This window comes from Malurus melanocephalus, unplaced genomic scaffold (assembly GCF_030028575.1).
Source record: "Malurus melanocephalus ecotype Western Australia unplaced genomic scaffold, MMel_1.1 scaffold_1147, whole genome shotgun sequence".
NCBI classification, from domain to species: Eukaryota; Metazoa; Chordata; class Aves; order Passeriformes; family Maluridae; genus Malurus; species Malurus melanocephalus.
Genome location: NW_026624379.1, coordinates 12,490 through 20,208, shown reverse-complemented (window position 1 = coordinate 20,208; position 7,719 = coordinate 12,490). Strand labels below are relative to the sequence as shown.

The 7,719-nt window shown below is 53.1% G+C and overlaps 1 protein-coding gene across 1 annotated transcript in view; it reads right to left on the bottom strand.

The window, feature by feature from the left end:
* The window catches only part of SCN8A (sodium voltage-gated channel alpha subunit 8), a 49,709-nt gene extending 42,225 nt beyond the window's left edge, over nt 1–7,484 (bottom strand). Inside the window, exon 1 of the mRNA XM_057387148.1 lies at nt 7,388–7,484. The gene's annotated coding sequence lies outside the window, so the exon portion shown is untranslated. The remainder of the gene's footprint in view (nt 1–7,387) is intronic.
* Between the last annotated feature and the right edge of the window lie 235 nt (nt 7,485–7,719).

Here is a 7,719-nt window from a genome sequence, read left to right as displayed (position 1 = left end):
ACCCACACCATGAGAAGCAGAGCAGTGAGGAAGTTCCTTCCCCCAAATGCAGCCGCCCACAAAGGCTCTGCAGCTCTGCTCCCCGTGCCAAGCTCTCTCTCTCTCTCCCTCCAGCAGCAGCAGCAGCAATGCATTGCATTCCCGAGCTGCTGCCACCTCGGAGGCTGCTCTGGCTCCGGGAGGAGGCCAAGGGAGGAGAGGGATGACAGAAACCCCGCACTGATGCAACAGCACTGCAGTGCTGCAGCCTGGAAGGGAAGCCAGCCCGGCWCAGGGCTCAGGGCTCAGGGAGRGACCCAAACACAAACCCCACAGRAAAGGCACAAAACCCACAGGGATAYGGCACCAGAATCCCAAAGCCACACGGGGTAAGGTCCCTCAAGCAAAGCAAAAGGAGAACCAGTAAGGTCAAGGCTGTTAAGGTGACACGAACACAGCATCCAAATAAATATTAAAGATCTGGAATCTCTGAGAGGAATGACTTTCAGAATCCTTGGAAAGCACGATATAGGGGCCGAATTGTTCAAATTGAGCTGTTYCAGCACAAGGTCAGGTACCAGAGCCTGCCCAGCCCATGAGGATTGTGCTGGATTCACGTGGGAGGAGCTCAGGGAAGCCGGAGCCGCCACCGGAACGGGGAACCACAACTGTCCGGAGCACAGAGAATAAACACAGAATAAATAACCAAATCCTTGGTGAGAACACCTGCAGATCCCAGCCTCCAACACGGCATTTCCAAAGCTGCAATGTCCAGAGCAAAGCTTTCTGAGRCACCTCAGGTTATCCCTTGCAACTGCTGTGGCACAACCTTTGACGCCCTCCGAGCCACACGTAAATCCAAGGCTGCACCACACTCGTAGAGTTTAAATGCCATTTCCAGCTCAGGTTTTATTTGGAGAGCCAAAAAAACCTGGAGTACAGATCTCCCTCCTTATGTAATTCCAGAGCACAGCAGGGCTGGGATTCTCTTCCTGTAAACCTGACCGGGTATTTCTGGAGTAATAAAAGAAAAGACACAAAAAAGATGGCAAGAAGGGGAAAGAAGAGCTGGTATCTTGGTCACATCATCTCTGAAACATCACCAAATGGCCTGCTGATATTAAGGAAAATTAATTTATTCTATTCTTGCAGCATTTGCATGCATTTAATTACCAAATTTCCCACATACTGTGAAACTATAGAGCAGCATTGGGGATGTGGTCTAATTGAATGGCACAGATAAATATGTAAGGCCTGAATTTAGAAACCAAAGTAGCTCAGGGACACAGCATAAAAAGGGAAAAAAAAATGAAGGCATTTGTGCACAATTACACAACCCACAACTGGAGGCAGCGACTCAGCGGATTGGSCATTAAAGGGAAAAAAGGAAACCAAACCCAACAAACCAACAGCATTTCCTGAATCTGGTTCACAGCTGCACATGGCAGCAGCTTCCCCATGGTTTGGCATTTCTGAATAACTTACAGGGCTTTTTTCTGTTTAATACAACACTCAACAGTGACCTGAGGGTTTCAYTCCTTGGGATGTTCTCCCCTCTCCTGACTTCGTTTTCCCAAGAAATGATCCCACATTAAGGTAATGAACAGAATAATCTGAATGGCTCAACCTCTTGTCCAAGACTTTCCACAGCWGGGCTGCTCTGCCTGGCAAAGCTAAAAACCTTGTAGATGTTATTTTCCACCCAGGAATGGTCCTGCTGGGATATCAGAAATTGATAYGGATATAGGCCAGGATTTATTTCAGCTCTTCCCACATCAGGTTCTTCAACCTCCAACAAGAGAAACGTTCTGAAAATTGTGACCCAGACCCGGTGTCTGGTGAGTTAGGGAAGAGGGTGAGTGGATTATCCATGGAAATCTGCTCTGGGAACACCATCAGGCTGTGCTGCTGCCATGGAGAAATTCAGAAATTCATCCTGGGAACTTGGATTGGGGTGCACACAACTGCCCCAGGCCCAGATTTTATATCACACACACATTGTTCAAATGCCAAAGATTTTCCACCAGGAACCGCTGCACTGAGGTGCCCAGTTGCTAAAGACTTAATTATTTTTTTCTAAATGTTCCCAGCAGTCCATTTACTGGTACATTATGAAATATTCCAATAAATTATTCAAGCTGATCATCAAAATAAATTAAAAAACACTTTTGAGGCAATTTCCTTGCTTTAATACATTTCCTCCTTTATTAATTACCAAGCTTCAGCCACTCAGGGTGTGTCTGAGAGAGAGAGAGAGACCTTCTGTGTGAATTTTTATATAACCCACACGGACACACACGGCTCAGAAAACACCGTGGAGATGAACACCTCCCTTAAATTCTGCTGTGGGAGAGCCTAAAAGGCTTCAGCAAACCCTAAATAATCACACATGGGGAAATCCTTCAGTCTCCACTCCCCACTTGTATGAATCCTGTGCCCAGAACCAATGTGATCAATGAAAAGGGTCAGGAGTGTGACCAGCAGCAGCAAAGGAGGAGCCTTTCCTTTTAGGAAATCTCTCATGGCAAATTTGATGCTATAAAGTGGAAGGAAAAAGGAAATATTTCCACTCCCAAGCAGYATTTATTGCTTGGTGCTGGGTGTTTCCTCACCCTTGGGGAAGTTCCCKGGTGCTTCAAGGGCACATTTGGGACAAGGCAGGGAAGTGCTCACGGTCCTGAAATGGCCATGGAAGAGCTGAACTTGGACAGACACACCTCTRAAGGGAAAAAATGAACAGAAATGTACAGGGAAGAGAGAAGAAGCAACCAACAGCAACAGAAAAATGTCAGAACCATAGAATGGGTGAATRRYTTGGGTTGGAAGGGACCTTAAAGCTCATCCTRTTCCACCTTYCACYRTCCCAGGGTGYTCCAAGCCCTGTYCWGCCYGGCCTTGGACACGTGACCACACAGAAAACACRTTATTATTTAACAAAACTTTAATAAAGACYGATTCCTGCAGGGTCCTCACTCCCTCCCAGWGGCTGTGTGGCTTCAGAACATCCCTCAGTAAATTACAAGAACCAGAACTAGTTAATCTCAGTTAATTAATTAATCCCCACCTCCCTATGCTGTCGTTACTCAAGGCCGATCCGTGTTTATCTCCAAACTCACCAAGAACTTGGGAGATTCACAATCTAAATAACCTGAAGTGTTTCAACTTCCCCCGTTTAAATCCAAACTTCTGAACAAAGAACTGCTCAAAGCAGCTTTTGTGCAGGAGTTCAGCCCCACGAACCCCAAATTTAATTCCTTGTTCAGTTCATTCAGCCCACCCATGACCCATCAAACAGGAGTCAGGGAATGGTTATTTCACACCACAATTTGAGGAGAATTAATTTCTTGTTGTGGAGCACTCGGATGGTTTGAGTAYAAAAGGGACAAATATGGAAGAGGGGAGAATAAACAACCCCCTTCTGGTGCAAAACACAGTTATTGGAATTTCTGCCACGTGCAGAAGGTTTCCTCATGGAGGGACAGTGTTTTCTGCCCTCCCAATCACCCCTCGAGTGTCTGATCATACAAACATCTCCCTCTGCTAATGCCAGTCATTCCTGGTTGTTCTTACCATCACCAGCCTGCACCTGATTTCACTCCAAACACAATAAAATGTTCATCTCCCACTGGAATCACCACCAGAATGGCCACATTTGTCATTTAACCTCGTGTTCCCAGAGCATCTTCCCACCTGGGTGACAGAGATCTCAYCCTGAGGGAGCTCTGGAGAAAAGGAGGCTCAGAGGAGACCTYTTCCCTCCCCACAGCTCCCTGSTGCCTCCTCCAGCAAKGAAGGRTTCATTTCCATAACTTYAGGACCACCTGCACAGTTATTGYTGTAACTTTAACACCACTGCCTGGACACTGTTATACAGCATCCAACAAACTTTCCTCCCTGTATCAACTCGCAGAATAATTCATTATAAACTCCTCACACTTTCCTGCTGGGGCAGAAGTGTGAGAAGGATGGAATGGGACTTTAAGAGTTTGAGTGGCAAGACCTTCGAATTTTGAAATGGTTCTGTTCTGAAAGGAGCAATGTCCCAGCTTTGCTGCAGTCCAGGGCCCATTGGCCGCTCCTTATCTTTAAAAATCTCCCTTTTCTGGAGTGCTCTGTTAGCAGCAAACAGTCACAGGGCAAGGCCAAGGGAAGGCAGAAGTTGTTCGAACTTCAGAACAGCATTTCAAAGAGAATCCCAGAACCCCTGAGGTTGGAAAGGCCCTCCAAGTTCATGGAGCCCAASCTGTGCCTGATCCTCCCTTGTCACCCAGCCCAGAGCACCGAGTGTCACCTCCTGTCATCTCCTGGACACCCCAGGGACAGGGACTGCAGCAGTCTCTGGACAGCCCCTTCCAATGCCTGACCACTCTTTCTGTGATGAAATCCCTCCTGAAGAGGGGAGAGTTTTGCCAAAGCCAGAAGTGAAGTGCTAAAAGCCAGGCTGGAAGCTGAGCTAATGTCAGGGAGTTTTGTAATCCAYTCCTGCAGCAGGAAGCCACTTGTTCCCTGTCTGTATTCTCCAGCTCTGCACAGAAATGGGATAATGAGGCACAAAGGGGACAGTGCAAACATTCAGTTACTCCTGAACCCCACCAGACTCCAGCAATGGTCCCACAGTGACCAGTTCTCCACACCACGATCACCAACGTGAGCCATCACACRTTTCCTCTCGGTGGTTCCTGAAATCATTCCCCCTGTGCTTGTTCCCAACTCTCTCTTGTTCCGTAGTTTTACTGCTGCTGCTCTAAGCCAGCCCRTGCTCTGAACCCAACCAGAAATGCCCGATCTCAGTGTCTGTGGATGTCAATGGAGTCGCAGCCACTTCGGGGAAGGCGATCAATAGTGAAAGGGCACCATGTGACAGAGGAGTGCTGAGCCCATGGAGCCAGCACCACTCAGCCATTGAAAAACAGCAACTCTCCATCGAGATAAAAACCCTGATCGGGTCATTTTAATGAAAAACACACTCGGGCAGCTCCACCACCAAGCACAAACATGGCAACAAACAGGAAGAACACGATACCGTGATTTATGTTTTGAAACTACTTCATTTCTACTCAACACTGACTTGGTTTGTGCTTTATTTAACAGAATGAAGACACGGCCATGCTCCATTTCCTGCAGCATGTGATTGCTCACCCTCCTGCCCATCAGAAACCTCTTCCCACCAAGCAGCCACAGGACCATACTTGTTCCACTGAGCAGTACAGTATCTATACCACATTTMCATCTGAGCCATACATACCAGCTTATATAACTGGTTAGATTATCTGTGATGGGCCCAGGTCCTCCATCCTGGGTGAACAACACTGCAGAAGCACCAAAGTGCGTTAAACACACAAAGGATGGAAAACACGAGCACTGGAGTTCTGGGAGGCCTTAGGATGGACCCATCAGGGAAAGGTCCTAGCGGAGTGCAGGGCCTTGTTACTCAAAAATGCACCAATTCCCCAAGCTCAGGGTTATTTAGAGACTCCAAACAGCTTCACCGAGTTTATGGCACCTGTCCTGAAGAATGGTGAGACTGGGAAGGCAGCAATGGGTCCAAGGGACAGTGATGGGCACGGGGCCTCTGGCTGTGGCCACCGGCTCCTCCAGCCTGGCCCAGACCTTCTGCCCCGGGGCAGCCACCAAGGAACCGACCCCAGAGCTTCCCAGAACCTCCAGCACCGCTACAGGAAAACAGGACCATTTCCAGGCCCCAGCCCTCCAAACCAGGACTGCTCAGGAAAACCACCACGATCACGCTTTCCCGGCTTTCCGCCTCTAAAGGCACCGGCGGGAGGGAGACACGGACCCCCCGCCCCCCGGTTGGTCACAATTAAAGCTTGCTGGTGTGAAAAGAGGACGTCCCGGTCACGGCTGCCGGCTCCCGGTGCGGGTGGAATGCTGCAGTGTGCCAGGACCGGATTATTACACGTTCACACACGGCACGGACACAAAACGGAGCCGCGAACCCGCCCCACCTGCGCGGCCCCCGGAGGGGCTCCCGACCCTGCGACCGCTGCGACACGGCACGGAGGGGACAAGAGCCATCCTCCCACACCTGGGATCACCCTCCAAAACCCAGCTCAGCGCCCGAGGCTCCGCATGCAGGGCTGGCCCTTGCACACACTCCCCTGCCCAGACTTTCCGACTTCACCCCGGCTCATCCGCAGCCGCTGCCGTGGAGCATCTCCCGGTGTCCCCACCCCCACATCAGCTGGGCATCAGTTTGCACCAGAACGCAGGGGGAGGGGAGGAAGACACACAGATTTTTAATAGAAAAACCTCGTGAATGTGCAATTCCCTCCCAGCAGGAAGGGAAAAAATAATATAAACCAAATCTGCCCTCACCATCCCCCCAAAATCTGTGGCGGAAGGGAAGAGGGAAGGAAGAACCACAACCACGATGCTGACCCAACATCTGGGTCAGCTGGAACACCAAGGCCGCCCCAAGCATTCTTCMYCCCCCCAAAAAAAAAACCCCAAAGCCTGTCCTCCAAGTTCGCCCCCTCCCCGGGCAGGGGAGGCTCTGGATGCCAAGCAGTGGAGCAGGGGGTGGTGGAGGGATGGAGCAGCGCTGCAGCGAGGGCCGAGGGGGAAGGGACACCGAGGAGAAACTCGGGTTCTCCCTTCCTACAATGCAGACAAAGAGCACGGCCCCAAATTTGGGGCGTGGGAGGAGGGTCCCGCAGGCCCCCCAGGTTGTGGGGTGGAGGGGAGACGGAGGGAGGGATGCAGSGAGGGAGGGAGGAATGRAGGGATGCAGGAATGGATGGAGAGATGAAGGGATGCAGGAATGGATGGAGGCATGAAGGGATGCAGGAATGGATGGAGAGATGAAGGGATGCAGGAATGGATGGMTAGATGGAGGGATGGGGCCCAAAAGGGGCTCCAGGCCGAGGGTGGATGCAGAGGGAAGCTGCCCCTTCCCAGCCCCAGCCCGCTGGAGGGGACGCGGATCCGAGCCCGGCACCGACCCCCCAGCTCCCCGCAGGGCCGGGGGTCTCGGGCTGCAGCGGACGGACCCTGCCGGCCTGGGCAGCGGCTGCCGGAGCCCCCCGGCTCCGAACGGGGCGCGAAGGCGGTGCTGAGGGGGCACAGAACCGAACCCCCGATCCCCTTCCCCGGGCGCGGCGTGACCGAGCATCCTCCGGGCCGGGCGGCTGAGCAGGGGCAAGGCTCCGGGACCCCCCTCAGGGGCGGAATCGGGGCCGGAGATCGCCGGGTCCCCTCTCCACACCGCTCCCCAAACCGGCCCCGCTGTCCCCGGGGCTCCCCGGGCCGCGCTCTGCGGCAGAGCCCCTGAGGGGGGCGGGGGGCTGTGGAGGGGTACGGGCTGCACGGGGTAGGATGGATCTAACGGAGCGCTAAGCGAGGGGATCTGCGGGTGGAGCCCGCGGGGGTCTCGGGGGCTGCGACTCACCGTGTCGGGCGGGCTCAGCGCGGCCCCGGCGCGGCGCTGCCGGACTGCGGCGCGGGGGGAGCTGCGGGAGGGACTGCGGGTGTCGCCATCTTGGTGCGCTCCCGGCGCTCCCCCCCGCCCGGCCCGGCCCCCGCCCGCCCCCAGCGCGCCGCAGGGGGGCGCTCGAGGGACACGGCGGGAGGGGCGGGGGAGCGGGGAACCCCCGGGTGAGAGTCCCCTCGCCCCTGTCCATCGTCACCGTCACCATCATCATCATCATCAGCGCCGTGTCCATCATCATCACCATCATCACCATCATCCTTGTGTCCATCATCATCATCCCCCTGTCCATC